The sequence below is a fragment of the Mytilus galloprovincialis genome, chromosome 8 (genome assembly GCF_965363235.1).
Source record: "Mytilus galloprovincialis chromosome 8, xbMytGall1.hap1.1, whole genome shotgun sequence".
Classification (NCBI taxonomy): Eukaryota; Metazoa; Mollusca; class Bivalvia; order Mytilida; family Mytilidae; genus Mytilus; species Mytilus galloprovincialis.
This window is the reverse complement of record NC_134845.1, coordinates 1,685,778-1,704,371: the sequence shown is the minus strand read 5'-3', so window position 1 is coordinate 1,704,371 and position 18,594 is coordinate 1,685,778. Positions and strand designations below refer to the sequence as shown.

The 18,594-nt window shown below is 34.4% G+C and overlaps 1 long non-coding RNA gene across 1 annotated transcript; it reads right to left on the bottom strand.

Annotated features, from left to right (window-relative positions):
* Window positions 1–5,044: 5,044 nt before the first annotated feature.
* On the bottom strand, window positions 5,045–12,202 carry LOC143043064 (uncharacterized). Its single transcript, XR_012968169.1, has 3 exons — window positions 12,099–12,202; window positions 7,314–7,380; window positions 5,045–5,724 (listed from the first exon to the last, which is right to left on the bottom strand). It is a non-coding gene; the product is annotated as an uncharacterized LOC143043064 (long non-coding RNA).
* Between the last annotated feature and the right edge of the window lie 6,392 nt (window positions 12,203–18,594).

Here is an 18,594-nt window from a genome sequence, read left to right as displayed (position 1 = left end):
AAATACCTAATTTCAGGAAAAATTTAAAACGTAAAATTTCTTAAAAAATGGTATAATAAAAAAGTAGCTGTTATATTTTTATATTGCTCTAGTTTGTTTTTCTAAATATGTAAAAAAAAAAATGAAAAGCAAATGTGAATAAGCAGGTTATTGTTTCAAAAATTCTCTTTTAACAAAAGTATAACGATCAAGTATTCAAAAACTGATTAAAGTCTAGTGATCCTCATGATCCATTTTACTATATTACTTACTAGAGCACAAATGTAGAATTGCTCAATCTATGAAAATGCATGTTTTCCACGACTTAGCTCCGTTAAGGCGGTAAAATGATTTTGCTTGTTCATATCAGTATATAAATTTACAATTGTATAATATTTTTTGTTTGATATTATATACATAGAAGTAACTTTTTCATTCCACAAATCAAATATAAGAAAAGATGAAATACAAAAAAAAAAATGAAAATTGTATTTTTTTGTTTTTCATATCTATGTCTTATTTCAATCCACCTACTGCAAGAGAGGTGAAAGATACAAAAGGATAGTCATATGCATAAGTCGAAAGTTTAACAATGATTTCTTATGCCAATAAATTATCTTCCTTCAAAAATATTTAATGAAAATACAAAACTACAATATAAATTACAAAACCGAACGTCCATAAATACCGACAAACCCAAACGTTATAAACATACAAAACGAGTGAAAAACTGTAATATTCGTGATTTCATTCAGTTCTGATTTGTGGCTCATTTGCCTGCCCTATTCCTAAAAAATATAATAAATTAACTGAAGATGATTGAATGTTGCTTAAACTTGGACAAATGTAATTTTGTTATATCAACGTTTTTTCTAATTCCAACAAAATCCTTTTGATTACACTATTCGGTTTTTTAATTTTTGCTTTGAATTGATTCGTGAATCTTTATGGCTATTTAGAAATTACTCCATCTGCACATAACTCGAGCTCTCGTCGTTTTCGATTTGGAACTTTTCAACTGTATCATCAGTTATATGATCCAAAATGTTTGAAACTGTATCTGCTGCTTTACTGTTACTGATCGATTTGTACTCATCTGTATCAGTTTCCAATCTCATACCTTGATTAGGAGCAAGAAACTCATCTCCCATGTTGTTGGTACACGCATTTGACATCGTGGAATCTAATCCGTCTGAACACTTGAGGACAGATTTATATTCATGTAAATCATTGTCGGGAACAATTGGTTGATATGGATTCAAATAACCGGATCCGATCGTCTGTGTATCTGATTCCGAGGAGCCGGAATCATCAATTTTATGAGTAGATGAATATTCATGAATATCTGCTGAATGAATAATTGGTTGATACGGATTAAGATAGCTAGATCTTTCCCCTATCACGTCTGACTTTGATGAAGTAGATTCGTGATCACTTATTGGTGGATTATTTGACGCTGATGATTCTGATTTACTGTCATTAGAAGTATTAGTATTTGCATCTTCATCAGCAGGTTGATACGGCGTCAGATAGTTGTTGCTATCAGGCTGAACATAACTGCCATTAGAATCGGTAACTGACACATAGTTTTCCTTCAGGTTTACCTTGTTATCTATCATATTTGATTCATTTATCTCTTCATATATTCCATCAATGTCCTCAAGAGGAACTTCTCGTTGTGGATTGTCTGTTATATCAATCCTTCGTCTACTATCCGTGTGGTACCTCTTAACACTTCCATAAATTCGTTTATATCGATGTTTGCATACACTGCACATTAGTATAAAAAATACAAATGCACCGCCACCGATTGAATAAATAATTATTTCTCTGTTATTCAAACCTGCAAATATAAAGCAGTTAACGAATAAAATCGTTAAATTCATAATGTTTGATTTAAGGTGCAAATGTGGAAACATTCAATTCAGAAAAAAAACTTTGAAAAGTTGGATATATACTAATCTCAATCAGAAAACGTTCATGAAACTATCAGATTAAAGGTAGAACCTCTTTTTAAAAAAAAAAATATCCATGCCAAATATGCAAATGTTTATTTTAGTTTATATCGCACATTTGTGAATGTCAGAGTATTGTAAATATAAAAAACAGGGGACTAAATATAACTTTTGGTAAAAGAAGTCTGGTACTGATATAATTTCCATAATGAATTTTTGAAATCTAGAAAGTTACTAAAATGAAGATATGACTTCCTTGAATTGCCTTTCCAAAATCTGGAATGTGGTAGTTGTTTTATATTGGTTTGACATGTTTCAGCTTTTGTTTTGCCATTTGATAAGGTCCTTTCCCGTTTTGGTTTTCTTGGAGTTGAAGCACGATATATTAGTGATCAGTAACTTATATGGAGTGAGAGCGAAGCTCAAACACCATATTCAATTTACTGATTCCATATGTGTCGTATTAGGTCACTAACACACTGTGTAACACATTAATGTAACATACTATCTTAATAAGTGGCATTTAGGTGTAATACCATAAATCATGATACGTCACATCCGGTTTTATACGAAATTAGGTCTAAAAAAATATTCCCTTGAATTTGACAGTTGTAGGTAATTAATCCTACATGTTATTGCAGTAAAAACATTTCTGTGTCATAAACATATGTCTTGGGTATTTCAAAACACCATTATTTTTTATTTGGGATTTCTATAGAAAATTTTGTAATCTTGAGGTTACATGGTGACTAAACCTTGTACACAGATAAAATAAGGAGAGACATTTGATTGGTTAACTTCTAATGATAATTATTTTCTTATATGCAATGAAATGTTATGTGAATTTTTTTCTATAGTACTGGACAGGATAAAACTTTACTTATGCCAAGTATTTCTTTATTTGAAACAAAGATAAATTCTGCACATTTTTTTGAAAAGTGCAAATTTAACAAAGACTAATAGGGGAAAATCAATTGTGGTATTACACCTTTAGACTAGTACAAAATGTAGTAGTCTATTCAATTGATCAAGTCTTCCGTATAGTGAACATACTTCCATAGTTCTATACAAAAACAAATGCCAACAATAACAACTTTTAATATGCTATCTGCATTTATCTCAATCATTCTTGATCACTTTCGTCATCTGTTGTCCGGACAAGACGTTGAAACGAGTGTTCTTTAACGCTGTATATTTTAATAAAGACGTAGAACCATTACTAACCGTATAAAAACAAACGACGCCTACTAACCATCTATGCAATATACACGGTTTCCACGCGGTTGTTTTAAACCAAAATTCCAGAAATGTATAGGAGATATGGTAATGTCCCCATACGTGATATATGATCTACAATATTCAATAATAAAAAAAAATCATTAGCTGTCTAATTGATAAATAACTATAATTGAATGCAGGTAAACCAAGAAAAACGCACCAGACGCACTTATATTATATCTTTGATGATACAATGTATAACTATCCCCTAAATAAAATTCTGGTGTAGGAGAACTTGGAGATTAATCGATTAATGAGATAATTAGTTCTACAGATATGCGCACGTAAACGAGGAGCAGGTACATAAAACATTTGGTTCAAGAGGTTTGTGTTAATTCTAAGAAACAAAACTGCTGTTTTTTGCATATTGTTCTTACCCAAATCGTTCGCTTTAGGCTTTGAGGTAGTGCTTTGCAATCTTCTTGTACTGGTGATAGCCGTTGATTTTTTTTCGCTGATGGTATATAATGTTATTTTAGTAGACAATTGTGTAGTTAGCCAGTTGTAATTGTATTCTCTAGTAGAAGCCATATTTGTCAGAGTTGTGGTAGATTCTGCAATGACATTAATCCATTTAATTGTCAGTTACAACTTAAAACATTCAAACCAAACAACAGCAATAAATGATTTTTTTCTTATTTACTTATCGTATATATTGTATGCCTTCCATAGTGAAGGTAAAAATAATACATTTTATATACCATATATTCTTAATACGGGCATTCTAATTCAGATTTTGATTCTTTTATTTCAATTGCTTTTATTCAAGTAGAGCCTTTCTTCCAATCAAATACTAAATTCTTAAACATTCTAAACAAGCTATTCAATTTGCAATGAAAACAGTAATGAACTACACATCCCTTTAACAAATCGCACGTGGTAAACGATCATTCGACCAGAAGTTTAATGTAATTGAAATTAACATAACAAAAGACTTGATGTACGATAAAATTGAAACTGTTTAATAAATACAGGTAGCCTTTGTGAGAAATAAATAAAGATAAAAAACATACTTTATTCAAATAATTATATATGGTGAGAGGTATAAACAGTCTCCGGGACAAGTTTGCAATTCCGCTGAGTGCAAAAGTTGTCACCTTAATTTTTGAAGTTAAGTCAAAATGAAGTTGATAACTTGGTTGGTATTGGTTCCCTGATATTTGTTCTAAAAAAATTTGGCTCTAGCACCACTGTTGAAAAAGTTATGCCCCTTTTTTCAACAATTTCCTCAGAGGAAAAGTAGTTTTCCTCAAGGGAAATTATTTTTTCCTCCAGGGAAAAAGATTTCCCTTAGGGAATTTTCTGCTTAAATATTTCCTTTGAGGAAATACTATTTCCTTTGAGGAAATACTATTTCCTTTGAGGAAATTCTATTTCCTCTGAGGAAATTTATGGCTGCAAATTTTCCTTTGAGGAAATTCTATTTCCTCTGAGGAAATTTGCAGCTTCAAATTTTCCCTTGAGGAAATTTGCGGCCTCAAATTTTCCTTAAAGGAAATACTTTTTCCTGTGAGGAAATTTTGTCAACTACAATTTCCTTTGAGGAAATGTTTAACAAACACTTTTCCTTAAGGGAAAATTCAAGACTACACATTTCCTCTAAGGAAAACATTGTTTTCCAAATTTCCTCGAAGGAAATTTCTGTACATTAAATTTCCCAAAAGGAAATGTTTTCCCCTATATTTTTTTTATCGCTATACAGACAGTTTGAAAATAAGTTTTACAAGACTAAATAAAATTGATACAAATAATATTTAAAACTTTAATAAATTTTGTACCCAAAATTATCATGACATATTCAAACAATAGGTTAAGGTATTGTTATACTTTATATATATGTGACTTTAACTTTGATTTATAAATTATTTATTTTAGCAAAACATTCTGTTTTCTTTGTTATTGTTTCAATGCAATACATTAGTAAGCAACCAATTTGAATGACAAACCATTTGTGGTGTTCTTAAGAATGCTTTCACATTTGCAGATTAAATAATAAAATAAACACTTTTCTTGTTAATTTAAATTTTCTTCTGTTTCAGCTGCTGTGTACAGTTATTCAATCCACTACATAAGAGTTCATTGCATAAATTATTCCATTCATTAAACATTTTCCTTCAATTCTTAGAGAAAACATTTTTGCAATTTGTTCTTCAAAGATCTTCTTTGGTAACGGGTATAGTTGATATGAGGGAGCGATGTGAATGAGTGGATAAAGCTTGTGTTCCTTTCAACAACAAAATACTAATTTTTCTACATTTCTCCTTCTTTACACGAACATTTGTTGTTGCATTTATACAATCGTGTTTTTTGTGCATCTATGATAGAACTCCATTCTGTTTATAGCCATTATCATTTGATTATGATTGAATTTCCTATTTCTCTTTTGCAGGAAAGCTTACATTCCATTTCACATTAATCTGTTAATCCAATTGGCGCACCATGTAGATAAATATCAACTTTTAGTTTCATCTTCAGTATTGACCTATTGATCCTGAAAACCAAGATGTCTGACCTATAAATACAAAAAAATAAATAAATAAAATGTTATAAATTTATGGACATGATGGAAAGAGAAACAGCAATAAAAAAGCTTATTTGTCATGTTTATGAACATTTACAGAATATTTCCTTTCTTATTTGTGAGTTCTCTTAATTCAGGGCTATTTTGTCTATCCAGGTTTTTAAAACAGTTGATTTTGTGCATTTTATCAGTCTTTCAGTTGAGGAAATTGAAAAGGTTATCTTAGTTTGTTCTTTATATGTTGAGCTGTTAAACCAGTCCAAAGTAAGGGTAGGGTTGACTGCTCACAAACTTGTTTTTTTTTAAAACATATGTATTAGTTGTTCTTGATTTAAAATTACCTGTCAGTAATTGTGAGTAAATGTACTAACAGATCTTCGTGTCTTTTCGATTAAGGAAAATATATAAATTTCCTTCTTAGCCCGGTGTCATATGGTATTTTGAACCCCCTAAAAAGTGAACCCGGGGTCATTTTTCACATATGGTATTTTGAACCCCCCTGCGGTATATTGAACCCCCTACTCTAGACCTTTAATTAAAAAAATTCTTGCAATTTTAACTCTTTTATGTAGTTAGAATACACCAATATGTAGTTTGTATGCATATTCAACTTGCTGGAAAAGATATTTTGAAAATTTTACTTTGCCATGGTATTTTGACCCTCCTGCGGTATATTGAACCCCCTACTATAGGCCTTTAATTTCAGAAATTCTGGCGATTCTAACTCGTTTATGTAGTTAGAATACACCAATAAGTAGTTTGTATGTATCTAACTTGCTGGAAAAGATATTTTGAAAATTTTACTTTGCCATGGTATTTTGACCCCCTTCCCCTTTTTTACCATGGGAAATCAAAACCACCCTTATATATATATATATATATATATATATATATATATATATATATACACACATGTTATAATTACAAATCATTAAAGCATTCAAGCAACATATGGTCTAGTTATAATGTGTCAATAAGTATTTTGAGTGACATTTTGTTGGTAAAGACTTCAGAGCACTTATACCAAGCAAAGATATTTCTTTTAAGCAAGCATGGAAAATGTACCTCCCCTTCTTGTATGTATGATTTTTTTAATCTATGATAAGCTTTAGAATAATGTATAATGTTCTTATAATCATCTAGGATGAAAAAAGAAACAGGGGGTTCAATTTACCATGGGGGGTCAATTTTCCATACAGGGGGGGGGTCAATTTACCATAGCGGTATTTTGACCCTGGGGTCAATTTACCATGGGGTTCAAAATATCATATGACACCGGTCGGCGGGTTTTTTTTGTAGGAAATTTATGACATTTGTTGTCTGGTGAAGAGTTGTCTAATTGCCACATCTTCTTATTTTTTTATAACCTTGCCATATTCTCATTGCGCCTGTCCCAATTTCTGAGCCTGTAGTTTAGTATGACACTAAAATTTAGTGGTTGTTGTTATTCGATATTTTTCTCATTATCGAAGGCTGTCTTAGAGCCATGATCAAAAGTTTTCATATTTAATATATCACATCTTTTTATTTTTATAATAATCATCTTTCAAGTGCAATAACTTTTATAAAACTGGCCTTACCATTTAAGTTTAGTTGACTATCATTTTTGCTGTTTATAATTTCTCTGTATCTTCTTTAATTCTTGTCCTATACATAAAAAGAGTTAAAAATATTATTCAATGACATCTTGTATCAGTAATTATTTTACTGTTTTATGTATATTAATGCAGGTTTAATAAAAAGTTGTACCAGAGTGCCTTATAAGCTTGTTGCCCTTTTAGCTGGTCGTTAGCTTTAAATGAATTTTAATGGTCAACTTGAAAAACTGTGAGCACTGCGCAAATATTGGATGGAGAGTTGTCTCATTGGCACTCATACCACATCTTCCTATATCTATTTACATAACTGTAGAACGGTAAAAGTGACAGGTAGAGGACGGAAACTAAAAATTCACCAATTTTCCATTTGTAAAGGACATATTATTAACTCTAGAACAGTAAAGTGACAGAACAGTAAAGTGACAGAACAGTAAAGTGACAGAACAGTAAAGTGACAGAACAGTAAAGTGACACCATCAAAATTCAAACTTAATTTGTACTTTGTGGTTAAAAGCATTGTGTGCAAGTGTCATTATGTAGGATTTAATAATGTCCTCCATGAAAAAATGTCCACCGGACACATTTTGACAATATTTACTTATTTAAATGTGTCCTGGACACAATTTCCTATGAAAACATGTCCTTAGGTATGAAAAAGTGTCCATGCACATGGACATTATTCACTACCATAATATTGTCCAGGTGGACATTTTTTAACAGGACATTGTGTCCGCCAGGGCCCCTTTTTGATATGATTAAAGTATTAAATGATTCCATTGCCTTGTTATTACTGGTCGCATTGTAACTTTAATTACGAACTTGAATTAATTGTCACTTTGACATAAAAATTGTCTCATTGGCACTCATACCCTCCTTATCTTCATATCTATATTTTTTAATATAATTATATACATGTTAGATGCTGTTCTATTTTATTTTCCTTTGAAGACACAATTAATCACTACGAAAATTTGTTCAGCAGATGGACCATATTTCATAACTGTTGCTGTAAAATGCTGTCCACTTAGGAGACAATATTTCATGGCAATGGACATTATTTATTTTCTATTGCCTTCTTATCTGACATAATAAATATTACAAAGTTCTTCATATTTGATTTTACACTTCCTTCTTATTGTTATTCTTTCATTGTCATAACCATTTGTTGGGAATTTCTTAGAACTTAAATTTCTCTATATTGACTTCCATCCATTATTTATTTGTTTACAATAGACAATAGACAATAGACAAAAGACAATAGACAATATTTTATTCGCACAAACACATTTACATTAAATGGTTATGGCATACAAAATTAAGACAATAAACTGACAATAGTTAAATTGTATATTGATCAATATACAAATTACATTTGTATATTGATCAATTTCTCACCAATCCTTCATATTTTAATTAAAATTTAAGTATAATAAAACTTTGTAATGACCTTTGTATTACTTCCCTTAGAGGACACAATTTAATAGCAACTACTATGAAAATTTGTCCTGTGGGTGGACACTATTTCATATTGTTAGCAGTAAAAATGTGTCCTTTTGAGGGACACCATTCCATGGCAATGGACATTATTAAATACCAAATTTCAATGAAAAAGTGTCCATGTGGACACTTTTTCATAGGACACTATTATGTCTTACAATTACATTTGGTTGAGGCAAACTTAAGTAAGAACGAGAAATCAAAAATTCAGCAATTTTTTCCAATTGTAAAGGGGCATAACTCTACAAAAAGTTACACTGACACTACCAAAAACTCACACTTGATCCGAGTTTTGTAGTTATAAGCTTAGTTTCAAAACATTTGGTTGAGGCAAAGTACATTAATTGTTATCACAGATATATGTCTCCCTTTGTTGTAATTTTGATAATGCAAATGTTGAAATTAAAATAGCAATACTTTGACATGTAAGTTTTCAAATATTTAAAGTCAATGAATCATGACTGAAAGTACATGGCTAAACAATCTCCATGGAAATGAGATGTGTCCATTGTAATACAACTGCATACCAAATACCATTGACTTATCTTAAGTACTTCCCTTTAAACAAACCTAAACACAAACTAATACATATGTAAACTAAGCAAAATTTCAAAGTCAATAGACCATGACTGAGGGGGCAGTGCCAAATATTCTCCATTGAAATTAGATATGCCAATGCTTATACAACTGCATATCAATTATTATTAACTTACCACTAGTGGTTTCCCATAAACATGATAAACTGACCTTTTTATAAGATTAAACCGTTGGTTTTCCCGTTTGAATGGTTTTACACTAGTAATTTTGGGGCCCTTTATAGCTTGTTGTTCGATGTGAGCCAAGGCTCCGTGTTGAAGGCCATACATTGACCTATAATGGCCGTACATTGACCTATAATGGTTTACTTTTATTAATTGTTATTTGGATGGAGAGTTGTCTCATTGGCACTCACACCACATCTTCCTATATCTACTAATCACAAACTATAATACATGAAAACTAAGCAAACAAAAATTTCAAAGTCACTTGACCATGACTGAAGGGGCAGGGCCAAATAATCTCCATGGAAATGAAATATGCCAATGCTTATACAACTGCATACCAATTATCATTAACAAACCACTAGTGGTTTGTCTATAAACTAACCTTATCACAAACTAATAGATGATAACTAAGCAAAGTTTCAAATTCAACAGACCATAAATGAGGGGGTGGGGCCAAATAATCTCCATGGTAATGAGATGTGCCAATACTTATACAACTGCATACCAAATATCGTTGACTTACCCATGTTACCACTAGTGGTTCTTTTTGACTCTGTCAAGCGAGACAAAAAAACAACTTTGGGACAGACAGACAGACAGTCTGATATTTTCAGTATATAGTCTTTTTTTGCACCTCATTTTTGCGCCTGTCCCAAGTCATGACTTATGAGCCTTTGACTTGTTAGTCTTGTAATATATGATTTTTAATATTAGTTTCTTTCATATATTTCAGAGTTTAGTACATGTAGTATGACGTCTATTATCACTGAACTAGTATACATTTTTGTTTAGGGCCAGCTGAAGCATGACTCCATGTGCAGGAATTTTTTTCGCCACAGTGAAGACCCATTGGTGAACTTCACCTGTTATCTGCTCTTTGATCGAGTGATTGTCTCTTTGACACATTCCCCTTCTCGAATCTCAATTATATTTTAAATTCTATTATGAATCATAGGCGGATCCGGGGGGGGGGGGCCCAGGCCCCCCCCCTTTTATGGGAACAATTTGGTTGATTATATAGGGAATCATTGAAGCATGACTGGAGCGGCCCCCCCCCCCCCCTTAGGACAAGTTCTGGATCCGCTACTGTTAAAATGTTAGGCTTCATGTTGATTTGTTTTACATAAATTTGTCATTTCGAGGCCTTCTTTTATATTTACAGCTTCCTATATGGTGCGAATTTTGCGAAGCAACATCACAACTGTTTGTGGAGACCATGGACTATTTATCTCTCTGACTTCAAATCATATAATGATTTTTCATTAATATACATGTGCCATTCCAATATGAAATATGTATTAAAAAACCTTTACAGGATAGTTTCTCATTCTGAGAAATATTGATATGGTGGGTTTTCTCCACCATCGACATCATTGTCTACATCTACATCTACGTCAACCTATGACTCGAAAAGGGTGCAGGGGTGGATCTAGTCCAAATAATTATGACGTCTGGCAAGGCTATTTTATTTTTTTTCTGGGAAGCCTTCCTACAACGAAGGCGTCCCAGAAAAAAATTAAAATAGCCTTGCCAGACGTCATAATTATTTGGACTAGGGTGGATCCAGCCATTTTAAAAAGGGGGGGGGGTTCCAACTATATACTCTCAATCAAATGCATTGATCGTTAAAAAAAAGGGGGGTTCAAACCACCGGACCCCCCCCCCTGGATCCGCCAATGTCACCCCTTTGACCCAACTGTTCTGTTCTGTTCTGTTCAGGTAGATTCCTCCGTTATATATCGGAGCACTCCCACTTGGGGATATATGGTTTTAAAATATTTACAGATATTTACAGTGTGGTGTGGTGCTCAAGTTTAAAAACACCTTATATACAGGTAAAACTGTGAATTTTAAGAACAATTGTTTAAAATTATGTGCTATTTACATCATTTATGAATTGATTCTACCTAGGTTGGAGTTTATGATTTTAAAAACAGTTTTGATCCCTTTTTATGAGACGTTACTATCATATGTTTATAGATTTAAAAAAAAAAGGATTTAAATGTGAAAGAAAAATGATAAAATCAAAGGGTAAAAGGTAAAAATAAGTACGGTAGATCAAACAAAACAATAATAATGGGATTAAATATATGACAGTATGGTAATAGCTTTTAAGAGATAATGTAACCAATTAAAAATAAAAAATTATCATTAACTAATAAAAAAAGAGAAAATCTTTCATATATCGTAAAATTTGAGTAAAAGGTGAACTCCTGCCAAGGTCTTAGCATATAATTAGATGTAAGCAACTAATCTAGTCGTAGATGGAGGCAGTTAGCTTGGCATTCCATGCATACTGCTTGGTCCATCTTTCCTTTTTGTATATATGCAGTTTATATAGTTGGATATAATAACAGCGTTGTTGTTTAAATGTAAATTCAACACTCAACATGCTCAAGTATACATTTTAGTTGTCCTGCGGAGGAAACAATTTTGGCGCATTATAATTTATAAATATAGCAAAAGGATCATGTCTGTGGTGAGATGTTAGTGTGTGTGTGCATACCAATATTTGAATTTTCTGAGTCTTCTTTTTGAATAATTTTTCATTTTTGGGTACAATACTGACGTTCAGTGCTGCTGTTGTGCTGGTTTTTTTTTTACAAAGGCGACAAAGATATGCAGGGGAAGGAAACTTACTTAAAAGACCAAAATGAGCGTCAGCATATTTTACTATGCAGTCGGTATCCTGATTTACATGTATTCTCTAATGCGGGGTTCACACATTGCCGATTATTGCTCCCGTTCGAGATCAGACAGCGATACGACACGAAAAGTGAAAAAGTCGGATTAGTATCCTCAATTATCTGGAATGTCCTATTATTGTCTGGACGCAGTCGTTTTAGTTCGTAACAGATTCCTACTGGTCGGGAAGGGTCCGAATAGTTCGGCAAAGCACCCCGACCGTTAGGTGCGTCCCGTAACATTCGGGGAAACTCAGCCGATTTTGTCTAGTCGGATCACAATCGTGCCTATGTCGTGACAGATTCTGCTGTATCGGATCGAATTCCTAACAATGTTCTGTGTATTCGGGACGGTGTCCTGTAAAACGGGAATGATCTGGAGAAGTCCCGACAATAACAGAATACAATACGACTGAGACCAGACAAAGCCGTTTGCAATGCGATAGAGCGGACCGTGATAGGATTACGTTCCGACAGTACCTGATCATCCCGATTATGCCGACAGTTTTCGAACGGATAACTTCCGTCAGTGTCGGTTCACTGTCTTGTCACTATCTGATCTCTGTCGGATTACATTCGGTAGAATCGGGACGCAGTCGTGACAGACTCGGTCGAATTTTACCTGGCGAAAGATACAAATCGAATTTCCATCCACGATTCACAGGATCTTGATCAGACTTTTGACAAATTTTAATCGGGAATGGTAAATGTAAATATATGAAAATAAGTAAGAAATCTAATAGCACTGACCCTCCACCAATCTATAACCTATTAAATCATCCTATAGCACAAGTTAAAGAGGAAAAAGATATTGGAGTCCTCATTGATGCAGAACTCACATTCGAAAACCACATTAGTGAAAAAGTGAACAAAGCAAACTCCATATTCGCAGTTCTAAGAAGAACATTTAAATACCTGGGAATAGAAACATTCATGCCACTATACAAAACCATGGTTAGAACACACCTAGATTATGCCAGCTCAGTCTGGTCCCCATACAAAAAGAAAGATATAGACAAAATAGAAGGTGTTCAAAGAAGGGTAACAAAACAACTACCAGGGCTAAAAGACATGAGCTACCCAGAGAGACTAAAAAAAACTAGGCTTACCTACATTATCCTATAGGAGAATAAAAGGAGACATGATCGAAACCTTCAAAACAATGAATGGATACTACGACAAAGAAGTTAGCTCATTTTTAAGAAAAGCAGAAGATTCTCAACAAAGATGTAGTAGTAGGACCAACAGCAATAAAGTAGTTCATCAAAGATTCCAATCTAATATCCGTAAACACTCTTTCTCTGTTAGAATTGCTAAAACCTGGAACAAACTACCAGATAAAATAACAAAGTCACCATCGATAAATTCATTCAAAAATCGACTAGACAAATATTGGTCAGACGAAGAATTATACTATAATGACTATAGAGCAGAAATATCCGGAAGTCACGGTCAAAATAGTATAAGAAATACATTAAATTACGAGTCTGGTGAAGAGGAACCTTGAGGGATCCTGTACTGGAAATCAACTATAAGTAACTATAAGTAAGTAAGTAAGTAATGGTCCTGTCAAGGACGGCAATAAAAATCGTGAATGTGTGACCCCAGCTTTAGACTCATTTCACAAAAAAAAACCGTTCAAGTGAAAATACTCGTAAGGCATGCATCATTTTAGATCACGTCTTATCATAACTTAAATTACGACCATATTTAATTGAACGAAAATAATTTGGCAAATGAAACCCTGGTGACAGTTCCATGGGAAAAGGGGGGATAGGACGTTCCGCTGGAATAGGTTACTTTTACTGAACCAGCTTAAAAATATGGGAATAGGTGGGGAAAACTATAAGAAATATATATGATGAGGTTGATAAATCAGTAACGTTTCAATCTAGTTACTTGTATATGAAACTGATACTCAAGTTGAAGTCCGGTCTTTTTTTCATTGCCAAAAGTCTCGCCGAATGAAAACATTACACACAGAATCTAAGCCTTAAATATTCCACTTTTCCAACACCCCTCCCCAAACTTAACCAATATAAGAAAAGGTTACAATTTTACTTACGAACTATATGAAAAGGTATACATATAAAAAAAAATGTGGTATGATTGTCAATGAGCCATACATGTTTAAGATCTAACTTATATGAAAAGGGTGGGGTAACAGAACCCCAGCGACACGGTCACACCCCTATCAATGAAATATTTAAGTGCCCCCCCCTCCCCGGGTCACATTCATTAAACCCGGTGCTGCCTTTTTTGCACGCGTTATAAAACAGTTAAAAGTGCCGGGATCTTACAGTCTGAGAGCTTTCACGGACTTATTTCATCGTATTTATGTCTGTTACGGTGAATTTATTATATATTTATAAAAAAAAGCTAATTCTAATTTATTTTCTTTTAATTTGAAGAATTTGTATAGATTTGCATGCAACTAGGTCTATAGCTCTATGTTCTCATGGATCTCATAACCTTAAAAGCCAGCTAGATTGTGTGTGTGTAAGTTTATTAGAAAATTCAACGAGACACGTCCTAATCAGGTAAAATCCAAAATACCAATTTACAAATTCAGATATACTGCCTGTTGTATATTGCTAAGGGAGCTACCATTTGATTTTTATGGGGGGGGGGGGGGGGGGCTAGGATGAAATTTGAAAAAAATAGGCAGGACAGGAGTTTTGAGTAAAAAAAAAAGGCAGGATGAGACACTTGCAAAAAAAAAAAGTCAGGACCGAACAGAGTGAAAAATAAAAAGGCTAAAAAAAGATTACAGCTAAAAAAAAATGCAGGACAAAATTTTTCATCCTAGCCCCCCAATAAAAATCAAATGGTAGCTCCCTAACTTTGATTGTATATTGCCAAACCCCAACATCGTACGTGTGCATAGATATGTTTGGTACGGGATGGCGGCTTCGAAGCGGAGACAAAAAAAAAACCCAGATAAATGAAAGTGTAGAATTTGATGTTGATTTTTTTTTTAAAGAACTAGATTCATGTATTAGAATTGGAATATAGCATCTCGTTTTCTTTAGATAAATTGTTAGCTGTATCTGGCTGTAATAATTACCCCATTAAAAATATGGGTACGTCTAAACACCGCTCAGGACCTAAGTCCACTCAGGCATACAATGTGCACTCAGGACCCTTCAAATATGGATGAATATATTCGTTACACGCTGCTTATTTAAGAGTTAAATTTTGGTAGAATTTGAAATCGAACTTAGATAGATATGTTAATTCTTATGAAACAATGAGGGCACGTGGCACTGATTACACAACTGCTGGGCCGTGAATTAACAAAATTGATTGGATTATCTTTATTGTCTTGTCTTGTCTTGTCTTGAATTGTGTTGTTAGTACTGTGTTTCTTTAAAATGAATAACACGATGTTATTAAGTATTGTGAAAGTTACGTTGTCAGTTTGTTTTAGATTTATGAGTTTGACTGTCCCTTTGGTATCTTTCGTCCCTCTTCTTCTACAGTGAAGAGACTGAAAAACATTAACTTATGGAATGCACACTTTACGACGATATTCGTTATAACCTTTTTCATGAATGTTCAAAATTTATTCAAGATTTTCACAGCCTTAATAAAGATAACAAGTTTATTGAAATTATGAACTGGTCCTATATTTTCAATGACAATATTTAGAATTTAACCTAAATAAGACAGATCAGTATCTATTTATATGATTTGCTTAAGCCCCAGTCCCACTAGACCACGATCGCACCACGCTCACCGCAATCTAAAATAAATTCAGATCGTGGTGAGGTCGCGGTATGAGCGGCATGAAAATGTTAATTTTCGTTGCTTTCTCGATGCTACTACGTCCTAATTACGCCTCTACAACGATCCCGCTGCGATTAAACCACGTTCTCACCGCGCTTATTCTGCGACCTCACTACGCTTATAAAGATCTTTCTACGCTCTTCACGTTCTCACTACGATCATACCACGATTTATCCGATTGCAACACGATCTTACTGCGATTATAGCACGTTCTTACCACGATTATACTACGTTCATACCGCGATCTTACTACTTTCTCAGCAATATCGTGTTTCATATCAATATAGTTCCATTCCTTCTATTTCTGATTAAAACGGAAATTTCTCGGAAACAATACAGTCATGCCACCAAAATCTACTAGAACACGTGGGCGTGGTGGTAGGGGTTGGTGTAGAGGCAGAGGGAGCAAAGTATGAACGCCATACTAAACTCCAAATAGTACACAAGAAACTAAAATTAAAAATAGTACAAGACTAACAAAGGCCAGAGGCTCCTGACTTGGGACAGGCGCAAAAATAGTGGGGTTAAACATGTTTGTGAGATCTCAACCCTCCCCCTATACCTCTAGCCAATGAAGAAAAGTAAACGCATAACAATACGCACATTAAAATTCAGTTCAAGAGAAGTCCGAGTCTGATGTCAGAAGATGTGACTAAAGAAAATAAACAAAATGACAGTAATACATAAATAACAACAGACTACTAGCAGTTAACTGACATGCCAGCTCCAGACTTCAATTAAACTGATACTATACACATAAGTAGTGTAATACTTGTCATCAAGAGATGTCGGAACGACCAATCAAACCTAAATTACAACCTATTGCTGGTCCATAAAGCTCAAATGACGATATTTTAGTGAACGATAGCAGAGATGACACAGATGTGTCAATATATAGGAAGATGTGGTATGAGTGCCAATGAGACAACTCTCCATCAACGTAAAAATCTATAAAAGTAAACCATTATTTGCCAAGGTACGGCCATCAATACGAAGCCTTGGAACACACCGAACAGCACGCTATAAAGGGCACAAAAATACTAATGTTAAACCATTTAAACGGGAAAAACCAACGGTCTAATCTATATAAAAACGAAAAGCATGGTTGAGCCGTTAGAGCAAATGGATAAAATAAATACATTCAGACAAACAAAATCTAGGGAGTTTTTTTTATATATTTAATGTGAAAATGACAATAAAAATGATGGTCGTAGTGTGAACGTAGTAAGGTCGTGAGAAGAGCGTGATGAGGACGACAAGGGCGTACTAGAATCGTACTATGGTCGTGATGAGCGTGGTAAAGTCGTAGCGGAAGTGTAGTTGGGTCGCGTTGAGAACGTGATGGTCGTAGTAAGGTCGTGATAACGTCGCTGTGAGATCGTAGCGCAATCTCTCCGAATAGAATCGCGCTTTTGCTACGCTCTAGCTACGATTGTACAGCGACCTTTGCGATCTTACTACGATCTTAGTGCGCTCTCACTACGCTTCTACTACGACCTAATTTCGCCACGACCGCACCACAATTGTTTTGAACATGTTCAAAGTTGGCCACGCTCTTCACGATCTTGAAGACCTCGATCACGACGACCGTGGTACGACCTTACTGCGACCTACACGATCGTACCACGATCATCAAAATTTGCATTATTTTCACAGATCGTAGTGCAATCGTGGCCTAGTGGGACTGGGGTATTAAGCCCCAGTCCCACTAGACCACGATCGCACCACGCTCACCGCGATCTAAAATAAATTCAGATCGTGGTGAGATCGCGGTATGAGCGGCATGAAAATGTAAATTTTCGTTGCTTTCACGATGCTACTACGTCCTCATTACGCTTCTATAACGATCCCGCTACGATTATACCACGTTCTCATCGGACATATTCTGCGACCTTACTACGCTTATCAAGATCTTTCTACGCTCATCACGTTCTCACTACGACCATACCACGAGTTACCCGATTGCAACACGATCTTACCACGCTTCTATTGCGATTATAGCACGTTCTTACTACGATTATACTACGTTCATATCGCGATCTTACTATACGCTCTCAGCAATACCGTCAACATCGTGTTCCATATCAATACAGTTCCATTCCTTCTATTTCTGATTAATACGTAGATTTCTCGGAAACAATACAGTCATGCCACCAAAATCTACTAGACCACGTGGGCGTGGTGGTAGGAGTTGACGTAGAGGCAGAGGGCGCAAAGTAACGAATCCTGATCAAGCAGAGATGTCGGACCGACCAATCCAACCGAAATTACAACCTATTACTGGTCCATAAAGCTCAAATGACGATATTTTAGTGAACGATAGCAGAGATGACACAGATGTGTCAACAGATATAGGAAGATGTGGTATGAGTGCCAATGAGACAACTCTCCATCCAAGTAACAATTTATAAAAGTAAACCATTGTAGGCCAAGGTACGGCCTTCAACACGGAGCCTTGGCTCACACCGAACAGCAAGCTATAAGGGCCCCAAAAAATACTAGTGTAAAACCATTCAAACGGGAAAACCA